Source organism: Sander lucioperca, chromosome 5 (genome assembly GCF_008315115.2).
Source record: "Sander lucioperca isolate FBNREF2018 chromosome 5, SLUC_FBN_1.2, whole genome shotgun sequence".
Classification (NCBI taxonomy): Eukaryota; Metazoa; Chordata; class Actinopteri; order Perciformes; family Percidae; genus Sander; species Sander lucioperca.
The window spans coordinates 24,810,283-24,822,678 of NC_050177.1; positions in this window are offsets into that span (position 1 = coordinate 24,810,283).

Genomic DNA, 12,396 nt, shown 5'->3' on the forward strand with positions numbered 1-12,396 from the left:
CAGTTAACCAGATTTTTTACCAATTCATTTCTCCATAAAGTGAAGCCCAAAAGAATCTTCCTGAGGGCAGAGTTGCATCTTGTTTACAATGATCATTGAAATTTAAATTACTGAACCTCCAAGGAGCTGCAGCACATTCCTTGGCACAACACCAAAAGCTATTGCATATTCTCTTGGCATGACTGTTAAGTGGAATTTGGAGAGGAGTTCATTGTACGTTAGTAACTGCCCATCAGCATTAAGGAGTTGTTCCATAATACAGAGATTTGTTTTTATATTGATTTATATTCTTGTTATTCCAAATGTAGTAATTGGTTGGTGAAAAATATTGTTTGTAAATCAATTTCTAGGCCAGCAGAGCTTGTTAAAGGGGTGATAGAATGATTATATAGGGTATTTCACACTGTTCCTTAAGGTCTCCTAATAGGGTATGTAACATTGGTTGGGCTGAAAATTGCCCGAATGCTATTTTATTAGGCCCTTAACTACCCTGTGAATATGGCCCTATTTGGAACGAGAGCTTTTCTTCCAAATATGGTATGCTCATGAATATTTAGATGAGCTGCGCGCTGATTGGTTTGAGCGAACCCCATAGAAACACATTGGAGACGAGACAGCAGGTCTCATATTTCTGATACTGCAAAGTTATACGTTGTTTGTCAGGCTATTTTGTTATTAAATTCACTTCTGAGACTTTTTTAAGTGAGAAATCAACTATACAAAGCTCAAATATGGGCCGTTTTACGAAAATTGATGGCTAATTGCAAATTTGGTAAGACGTGTCGGACTTTAGGAGCTCCACACAGTCAGACGAGAAAACAGCAACCTCCATACCCAGTGAAAGTCACCGTTTCTCGACTACTGGACTACTGGGGCTCGGGGCTCTAAGGCGCTCCGCGGAGCTGGCTGGCTGCCAGCTGCCGGCATAACTAGAGTATATTTAGTTTGAATTTCGTCACGCCACTTATATAACATATATCCCAAGGTCTTATAAAGCTAACAATGGTGTCCGATTTCAATTTAATGCATTTTTGTGAACATTAGGGATTTCGTTAGCTGCTACTGTCCCTTCAATCCTATGGGTAAAGATCGCGGCTAGCTGCAGGCCCTGGAGCTCCATCAGGGCCTCGGCATTTTGTAGTCCAGTAACCCAGAACCGGTGACTTTGCGCGGGTATGGAGCGCTGCTGGCTTCCCTTCGTGACGGAGATCCAGCTAGCTCACAGCGAGCTGGAGTCTATGAAGTAGGACACGCCGGGCGGCGAGGCAGCACCGGCCGCTGTCACGTAGCCTGCTGAGCTCCTGCTGAACTGCGACACACAGTCGGACAAAATTTGCAATTAGCCATCAATTTTCGTAAAACTGCCCATATTTGACCTCTACATAGTTGATTTCTCGCATAAAAAAGTCTCAGAAGTGAATTTAGTAATTAAATAGCGGACCTCTGGAGATCTGCATGACCTAGCTAGATTCAGAAGACTAAGCTGACCTCAGGTCAGTGGTGTAGCCTATGCAAATGTTGGGGCGTGACAAAGACTAGGAGTTGGGATGCTTACGTCAACTTCCAGCTTTGTTGAGATTCGCCCATTTTCAGCGGCAGTTTCAAAATGTGAGATTTGCAGAGGAAAAGGGTATCAATGGGATTTTGAGCTTCTATGTATGTCCTATTTACCCACTGAACTGTCGTTATTCAACTATGACAAGGTAAAATCGGTTTTGCATTGTATCACCCCTTTAATGAAAACTTGATAACTTTAAAGGTAATCTATCAATTTTGCAATCACATTTTAGCATAAATTTAACTCTACCCATTTAGAGAAAGTATTCCAAATGCTGCTCTAATCAAATTAGTTAACCATTTCACTTTGAAAGTGTTATTTAAGGTTTTCTAAACTGAATACTTCTAGACCACCATTTCTTCTAACCCTAACCAATCCCCACTCCCCATGCCTAAACCTAACTACGTCGATCGTTCTAGCAGATCCGATTTAGGATCTACGGCCCTGTGCTTGCTTAGGCAGCCCCTATGGGCAGGACATGAAAAACTGGGCTGGCATTTTAAATTAATGACCACTAATTGAGGAATTTTAAACACTGGTTTCAATTACTTTGTATAACTATTTTGGTAAGCCCTCAAAGTCTTTTTTTTTTCTCATTTCTTTTTTTCTGAATCTCTAAATGTTTATTAAGTAAGTTCCTGTGTAGTAACTGGCAGGGACTTTTACGGTAAAGCAATACAAACTCAGGGTTGCCTCAAGCGATAAAACATAAATCATGATCATCATCACTCTCTTTCAAAACCTTTTAAACCTATGCACACAGTGGGAGGATGATCTAGTTTGTCTACATGTCAGTCTTTGTGGCAGGCTCTTCCAAGGAATCACAACCATGAAACGCCCACACAACTTGTTTACAATACAATTAACCTAGCCTGGTTGACACCAGACCCTTCTCAGTTGTAACTGAGAGTGGGTCTGGGGAAGGTTCATTGACAGTTAATTTCCAAAGTAAAGCCCACCTCAACGGTTGTGATTGGTGTAAAGCCCGCCTCAGCGGTTGTGATTGGTGTAAAGCCCGCCTCAGCGGTTGTGATTGGTGGACATTGGAAATGGGTTTAAATGGGCCCTTCGCAGACTGACTTGCAGAGCAAATCTCAAATTTGCCGGAAGTTCGTCAGGGTTTACCCAGGCTACAATTAACCCTGTTATCTAGTGGAACCTTTTTTTTTTTTTTTACAGAATTTATTCTTGGTAATGTCAACTCAAGGAATATACCACTATTAAATGGATTGATCATTGAAATTTAAATTACTGAACCTCCCTTGGCACAACACCAAAAGTTATTGCATATTCTCTTGGCATGACTGTTAAGTGGAATTTGGAGAGGAGTTCATTGTACGTTAGTAACTGCCCATCAGCATTAAGAAGTTGTTCCATAATACAGAGATTTGTTTTTATATTGATTTATATTCTTGTTATTCCAAATGTAGTAATTGGTTGGTGAAAAATAATGTTTGTAAATCAATTTCTAGGCCAGCAGAGCTTGTTAAAGGGGTGATAGAATGATTATATAGGGTATTTCACACTGTTCCTTAAGGTCTCCTAATAGGGTATGTAACATTGGTTGGGCTGAAAATTCAGATTGCACTCCGTTGTTCCTATCAGGCATTGTTAGGGGTCAGGGGCAATTCTAGGATCAGAGCTTTAGGGGGGCTCAGCTCCTAATGAGAATGTGACAGTAGCAGCCAACGGCAGGAGTCTGTCACAACCACCTCCGATTGGCCAACTCTACGTTTCTGTTAACTTTTTCCTTGACTGGGTTACAGGTGCGTAGCATTGGCGACAGCGACACAGGATATTAAACCTGTTTCAAGCCCTTTGAACCTGTAATTGTTTGTCCTCTGTCACTAACAGACAAGTTTGCAAACTCTCACTTGAAGCACCAAAATTGATTAAAACAAAAAATTGAGCCCCCTAAAAAGGGTCTAAAATCGCCCATTTTAGGGGTTATGATTTTATTTGGTTTATTTTGGGGTTAAACATCTTAAGACATAAGCCATTTCATAAATTTGTGTAATGGGTCCTGCTCACTTTGACAACCAGTGGTTAAGCTTTATTCTTTCCACAAGTACCCGTAGGTGTGAAATAGTGGTAATGTGTTGGTGGTAGGCCTTTTTAATAATCACCATTTTTTTGGCTGGACTGCAAGGACCAGCCCTAGGTCTTCAAAACTCTGTTGCCCTGTCACCAAGTGATGAAGTTCCACCATTTGTCAGAGTGAGTGTGATGTCGTTGAGTGTTGGTCTTTTCCCATTGGCCATTGCCCTTTCAAAATGTATTAGCGCGACACAGGCTTTTACCTCCACTATCGCCCATCAATCAGCTGATTAACTTCCTCAGTACATGGTGGTTGTTTTTTTGTTGTTGTTGCTGTCAACTGTTTTAATGTACAGGCTTAGCACCACGCCGGTAAGAGCTGGGGAAAGGCTGGCGAGTGTCGGCTGTTGACACAGCAGTGAGTATCACGCCTCCCCGCCGCTGCGAAAAGGTGGTAGTTCGATTCTCACAAGCCGTTCTCTCAACACTCTCACCATTCCGAGTAATCAGCTGGGAGGTGGAGAAAAAAACTGAGTAGGCTATAAACACGCACTCTGAGTGGCTATGTGTGAACCTGTCAATTCTGACACAGTGTGGCTGGCTCCGACCGCATACTGCCCATGGGCGTGGCAGCCTGTCTACATGTGTGTGAGGTGAAACATGAGGTCCAGCAGGCGCAAGATGCCCAGGGGGGACAAGGCGGACTAACTGAGAGGGAAAACCTGCTTTTTAAGGGAACTGTGTGGCCTTTAAAAACGCCGTTATGTTTCCAACTCTAGCTGGAGTGAGTCATGCGTTCCTGGTGCCCCGTCACCGTCACTGCCGCCGCCGCCGTTGCGGAACGGCAAGGTGGGTGCTGCATGCCGGGCCTCATGGCCGCGCCGCCGTAGGTGGAGCTGGAGTCGGGGCTTGGAGAGGCGCAGACCGCAGCCCGTGGGGCGCCATCTCCTTGAGCCGACACCTCGGTGCAACTGTTGTGGCCGAAGCGCCGCTCTCTAGGAGGTGTGTTACCGCATCCCCTCCACTACCTACAACCCGTGGCTGCCCCAGCCTCAGTGGGGAACAGCCAAGCTTAGCGGTCATGGTGAAGACAGCAGAGCTAGCGGTCATGCTGAAGAAAAAAACGGTATTGTTCAGCACCGCGGCCACCTAGGCGGTACACTGGTACGCACGGTCAGTGAAGCGAGCATGGACCTAGTTTCTGGGAGACGGTGGTGTGGGCTTCCGTCGGCCGAAAAAAGGGGCCGTTGGAAGCGGGATGGAGGCCAGGCTTTGCCACCGTGGTGGGACCGCCGTCCATTTCCCGGGTTAGGGGAATGCTACTTGGCATTCACACAGGTCAAGAATAAGAACCTTAGCGGTGGGCAGGGAGCCCGCCCACTGCGGAGGAGAGAAAGAGGAGAGAGCCGCCAGTGTGGTGCTCCTCTCCTGGGACGGAGACAGTCGCTGTAGCGGGACTCCTCCGCCGTTACGAGCTCCAGTCCTCCCAGCAGGGAGGAGGGAGAGTTGGCAAGGGAACCGTCTTCAGGGGATCAAGTCAGCGGACTCGTGCCCGCCAAAGAGGTGCCCTTCCCGACCGTCTGGGTGGCGCCGCAGGCGGTAACCTTACCTTACTCAACTATCCGCTCGGCTGCCATCGTCTGCCGCTTCAGTTCCTCCGACACTAAGCGACCGCAGAACTGCCGGTGGCCGGCGGGGTGCCAGCGGGCCGGCAGCAGGATGTAGCCGGTCGGTGGTCGGTGGTCGGTACACGGCGGACACCGCTGTTCTTTGAAGTCTTCAAACTGCTTGTCGCTGAAGAAAAAATGGGAGCAAATCTCTGGTCGCGCCACTGTAATATACAGTATCTGCGGACCTAAGAGAGGCCCGTGCGGGGCACAGGGCGCGAAAGAAATCTTCACGACTGCGCATGCACGAAGGGATTAACCCAATAGCAATAGCTCTTAGAGAGCGAAGCCTATACGAAATAGAACTACTTGAATATTATTAAAAGGAGTAGGCCTATATGAAGGAAGTTTAAATTATCTTTAAAATGGAACCATCTGAAAGTAGTGTAAGGAAACAATGCCAATGCATGTTAAGTTTAACTACGTTTACGGCAGAGATATTAACATGTGCAACAAAGAGAGCAGGTCAGCTGGCATGTTTCTGATAATTTTGTTTGTGCGACAGATGATTAAGATATCTTAATATAAAAAAGATGTATACACAAATTGACTGTGCACTTTTTTGAGAATCTCAACAATGACATAAAAGGGCTTGCTTATGTCTTATAACTCACAAGACCGTGGTTCCCATTTTAAGTAGTATACCTCTATTTTTACATATATGCTCTCAATTTGTTTAGCAATGTTGATAAAATTGTGATGAAAACTACATAAATTACCACGTTTTAAGAGGAATAAGACTATATATGTTGAAGCAAGAAGGCAGCAACTTGATCTCTTTTTCGGCTCTATCTGTGCACGTCTGGACAGCACAATGGGAAGAGTTCATTCACTGTTGCATCACATTTTATGTTTGCGGCAAGTTTGTCACATGAAGATGGTAGTGCATTTTTATGTCCTATCTGTCCTCTCTATCTGTGTACTATAACGGACAAAGATATAGTCAATTTTTATTGCGAGTTTGACAACTTATCCTGCTGATTCAGTACTTTCTAATAAACCTTATCCCGAGTTGTAGCCTGATAGCCCCAAGGTCAAGCCTGTACAATAGTACGTGCTGTGCTGTCCCTTAGACAGATCACTTTTGTATCACTGAATGCTTTTTTTTCTCTCTTGGTAACTTAAGTTACGCATGTCCTGCTCTTGTCCTGTGTTTTGTACACAGAAGAGTGACACAATGATTTACACACACACTCTTGGTTTAAAAGGTACTTTAAGGTACCAAAGTCCATTTCTCACCATGGGAAAGAGAACAAACGAGTTTAAAAGAATAAATCCAGCTACAACACCACATTTTATTTATGATTTTGATGGCTTACCTTTATTTTTATGGAGCACATTTATGGTCACAGCATCTTATCTGTAGACAAAAAACTTGTCTTTTCTATAGTTAGGTTGGATATATCATTATTTATGACTGTCCTAACCATTAGTGGAAAATAAACTGTCAGCTCTAAAGATTCCTTTGTCTACTTTGTGTCCTTATTCTAACAGGGGCCCCTGCTTAGTTGGGCCATCATCCATTAAAAGATGCCTTGGAACCTTCTTTTGCTTCTGGGTGGAGGTTTAGCATTGGCACACGGAAGTGAGGTAATGCAGTTGATCATCAAGTCCTCTTCTTTCTGAAGATAATCCTTTTTATTAGTGTTTGGACGCTGATTTATCTTTTCCAACCTTGCACAAAGAAATCTGGACTTTCTTTGTGGCCTGGAGGATGTTCACACCGCTGCAGAGCAGCCCTTCGATTGCCATCTCCATCCTGCTGTGTCTGCTGGTGGCCATGTTCCCCGAATGCTCCGGCAACCACCCACTTTCTGCCAATATTGGCCTACAAGGTGAGACAGGACATAATGCTCACTCAATCTTTAAAGGAAAAGTTTGACATTTTGGGAAATATGCTCATTCCCAAATGATAGCCTAGGGTTCAGTGACTTCCTGGAGTCTTGACGTAACTGTGAGGTTGCCAGACAACCAAGGGCGGACAAATAAACTGTTGTTCCTGAAGAAATAATTAAAGCATGGGGGGGGGGGGGGTCCACGTCCACGTAGAGTCTAAAGATACTATGTTACACAGTCTCCTTTAAAACTCGCCCCTCCCCTCCACGAAGCACAGCTGAGCTGACGGTGTGTACAAAACTATATCCCACCATAGGGCCTACTGCACAGCGAACTTCAAAAATCAGCGATGAAAAAAGTATGCCTATCTAAATATCAGTGTGAATGCATGCATATAAACTAAAATGTTATTTATATAGTGCAACCAATGTAAATTATATATTATTAGCAATACATGCATTATCAAAATGTCTGTTAAAACGAGGAGCTCAATGCACCACGATTGGTTTTCTAGATGACAATGTATTTTTATTTTAAAACAACCACAAGTAGATTAAGTGTTTATAAACCACATAACGGCCAAAAAAAGGCCTAAGTGCCACAAACACCCCAAACATGACATACAAAATGTTGTGGAACAGAAACAACAACCAGAGATATTTATAAGCTATCATTTTATTGTCATCACAGTTTTAAAGCTTCGCCACCACTTCCCGCGCCTATGACCAACATAAAGAAAAGACCAATGGTTTTGTTTTATATTCGCATACTAATGTATCATTATGTATTTTACTATTTCACTCAGGTACATGAAGTGTTCTTATAAAACATAGTGCATGTGTATCAAGGGCTCCAGACTGCAAACAGATGGACGCATTTTGCTAACGTTAACTTAGGCTAAGGAGTCAGCCTTAGCCTAACCCTCCTCTCTTTGTTTACGGTCTCAACTGGCTTGGTGCACTTTCGGTTGGTAGAGCTGTGTTGATAGACCTCGGCAGTGCTGTAGTATTCAGCCTCGTCACAAAATCAACCGCATTTCTACTCAGTGTTGTCTCTGTATCAGACAAAAAGGATGGGATTTTTACATCAATACTAATGTCAGCTCCAACATTTGCTACACGCCGCGGTACAGCTCCCTCACTTGGGTTAGAGAGAGGTACGGTATGTGACACCAGAGAACGGACACTGCTTCTATAAAAACAAAAATACATATAGGCTGCTAAATATGTAACTATTTACCAGGTAAAAACAAATAGTTATTGTGTGAGTATTCATGAGCTCCTCTCTCTCTCGGGCTCCCTCATCACTCAATATTCCCCACACTGGGTGTTATAGTTAAATACTCCCCTTTCCATGAAAGTTGAATCACCTTAGATTGTTATTTCAGTCCAAACAAAAAAGAAAGGTGGGAGGGGGAGCCTGTATGAGGCTGAGGCAATAATACAGTACATTGACAATAATAATACTTTGTTTACATCTCTGAATGTGCATTTGTTAAACACCATTCAATTAAAATGTGACTGTGAACTCAAATAAAACAGCACATTGTAGTTTCTGTATTTATCCCCAAAGCATTATCAGTAAAACGGTTAAAATGGGGTGTGTGCGCCCCTAAATTTTCTGCCTATGCCCCTAAAATTTTGTAGTTAGGGGCTACAATGCTCCTAGTAAAAAAAAGTTAGTCTGGAGCCCTGATAACCATGGTTGTCTGAGTGGATAGAGTCTTGACATATAGAGAACCATAATCATGATAACTTTCTCAGTTACTGCAAATTATACACACTGTAATCCATGCAAAGTTTGAAAATGCTGTAGTTACTCAAACTATTTTGTGTTGTCTGTCAACAACAGAATATTCAGCTTTCAAGAAAAAAAAATCTTTGGAATAGAGATGCTGGAGGATCAAGGGCTCACTGTTGTTTTTGGGACTGTTAAATGTAATGATTGGGATCAAATCTCATTACCATCTATAGGAGTAGGGCCACTTGGTCCTCCAATTGATTTAAATAGAGTCAAGAGGATAGAAGGCAAATCCCTTCAAAGGGTCATTGTGGGAGAAATAAATGATTGAAGATAAGAGAAATCAATTGTAGGCACTTGATTGAAAACATTTCTTTGAACTCTGACAGTGCTCCGTATATCTGCTGTATGTGAAGAGCAAAAGGGATTTAAAAATGGTGAAACTACAGCACACAGAGGTCAGATGAGTAAGCAGTTATGGAATCCAAAAGATTGTTTTTTAATCTAGTGACCATTTGTTTGGTAAAGACTGAAAGACGGCAACATTTAAAGGGAAACTATCACTCTTGTTGAATTGGTTCTCACAGAATGGAAGTTAATCAAGGTGCGATGGATGTCTTTTATCAGAGGTAAGACAACATCTTTTTCTCATGATATCTTGTCTTTTCTTATTTTGATAACTTTTGGTCTTTTCCCAATCACGATCCAATGTAAGCCAGTCCCAGTATGTGTGTTGTGACATACCATAGATAAAAGGGCATACAGGATGTATAATACTGCAGTACATTTTCTTTGTAAAAGCTCAGGTGAATTGTTAGTATTTGGTATAAGTCTCAGGTTACTATTACTACCACTTGACTGTACTTAGCATTTATGAACCTGTTTATTAATAAGGTTCCTGCGTGGGTAATAAAATGGAAATTGTGAATATCACATACTGAGAACAGTCATTTTGGGGAGACAGCTGCACATTTTATTACAAAGTTTCCCTGGGACAGGCAAAGTCATTGCTGAATTTATATAACCTCACCCTGAAGCCAAAAAGTGAACTATTCAGTGATAAAACTCGCTGCAGCGACAAACATGTTGCTTCATGCTTTTAATGTGCTAGGACAGACAGGTTACAGCGAGGGTTTCTTTAAGAGCTATCATAAATTATTACACAGCTTGGTTGAATACTTGATTCTGATTGGTGAGCATTCTGCGGTATGCTACAGACCATTGCTAAGTACAACAGACCGTTGCCATGGACAGAGTTCTGATCATAGATTCTGGCAGACCATTTTTAAATTGATACAATCAGCCTGAGGGGTTGTATTCGCTATAATGACCGGCTCGCTATACATGATCCTGCTTATTACACGGCTACTTACCAAATAAATCAATATTTTTGACACAAAATATTAATTTAAAAATGATTTTATTGATTAAAAAATGGTTGTATTGCTTCCGCTAAAGAAAATAATCTGTTCCGTCTCTACGGTTGGAACACTGCGTCCATAGAAACGTAAACTCTATAGCCTACTTAGCGTTAGAACTTAATTCACATTAAACTAAACATTTCTGTTGCTGGTGAAGTGAGACAAGGTGAATGTTACGTCACTGCAGTTGCGCACACATTGTGGTGGCAGAAAAACAGCCGGCACAATAATGAATACTGTTTATCACAATACATACATTTCGGGGACGACCTTCTTATAATGCATCCATGGGGATAACAGGGTAGTTACTTAGCTAGCTTGCTTATTCCTCCATGTTTTAATGCTACACTGCTTTTAGAAAATGAGCCAAACAGCCGACTGGTGAACAGCAGATGGTGCTGATTTCAGAGACTAATAAGCCATCTAGCTAACTAGCCAGCCCCAACGTTAGCATATCCATCTTTGGAGGAGCTGCCATCAGCTCTCCTTCCAGTGAAGTAGTAGTAGAAGGCGGGGTGAGCTAGGTAGGGACTGGGTTGGGCGATATGTTTACATTTTCCAACTGGCTTCTGATAGCCCAGCAATCTGTGGCAGAGACGACTGACCTAGGGTTAGGGTAGGATTAGGGTTCTTCTGAGGCAGACCATTAAATTAGCTAAATAAAATGGCAAAATTCGCTCAGTCCCACTACTTCAGTCTAAACTTTGGTCTGATAAACCGTACATTCTTTGAACAAACGTAGCTGTCCAGGCTTAAGTGGCCGTATTTTCATCTAAAGTGTGATGAAAAAAGACTGCAGAATGCCGTGATTGACCAATCATCAAGCCATCTAATAATTCTCAATAATAACCGGCTCAACCTACATTATCCCTTACGCCAACACTTGGACTGATAATGGTAAAATAAGTTGTCAAAGTACTGCACAGGTGTGGCTCAGAAGAACAACTAATCAACACACTTCAATCCAGGTGCTATGTCGTAATGAAATGCTGTCATTTATTTGTCCACTCCATGGGCGTCTGAGCCGTTATATGAGGGTGGGAGAAGTCCTGCCCAATTTTTAACTTTTCCACTGATGAGCACAGTTCTCTGGCGAAAGCCAGATCTACTAAACTAATACTCTGTTTGCATTTTTGCCAAAGTGCTGTTAGCGATCCCTGTTTCCCAAATATTGATTCAAAAACAATTTTACTGATTAAAAAATGGTCCTCCAGAGTCTATTATCAGGGTCTGTTGTACAGATTTAACAGACCGTAGAATGTCGTGATTGACCAATCAGAATCAAGTTTTCAACAAAGTTGTGTAATAATTAAGGAATAATGTAGAGCGAGCTGGTCATTATTGTGGATTAGAACTATGCTGGATGTATTAAGAGAAGAACCTCGATAGGGTGATGTGTCTTCTTAAATCAGCCTGAAGGGGTTCAATTCGCAATAATGACTGGCTCACTCTACATTATCCCCTTGTTGAAAATTGTTTTTTGACAGTTTGACACAACGTACTATGTTACTGATTCAGAGTGAGTAACATTTTATTGCATGTTTACAACTTGTCTGTTTTTACTTGTATTTTCATCCATGACAAATAAAAACATCAGTCATCAAGAATCAAATTATTAAAATATCTGGGATTATAAAAACTTTGACTGATGCTTAATCATATTGACAGCCAGGTGATGATTAGAGCAGTATAAACAAACACAGCTTTATTCTTTTAAGATTATAAAGAGGTAAATAACATTATACATTATTACATTCTAGCTCTGCAAAACATGATATTGAAACTGAGAACACCCAGCACTGGAGCAATTCTTTCCTAGACAATGAGACTTTCACTGAAGTTCCCCCTGGAATCTGTTCCCACATTTAAGAACTCCATCTTTGGCAGAAAGACCCTTCGGCAGTAGCTTCGCTCAGCAGAGGCCTTGCACTGTAACACAAGAGTTTATTCAATCTGTAATTAATCCTCTATTTCATGTCTCATATCATTCTGCCTCACCCTCTCTCTGAGGCCAGGGTTTGTTCAAGGATAAGCATTAGAAAATGTGGGTGGGACAATCTTAACAGAGAGTCTAGAGGGCCTCCCCCAGAAAACAGAGCAGATATAATTTTCTGTATTCTGGTGCTTTTTAACAGGT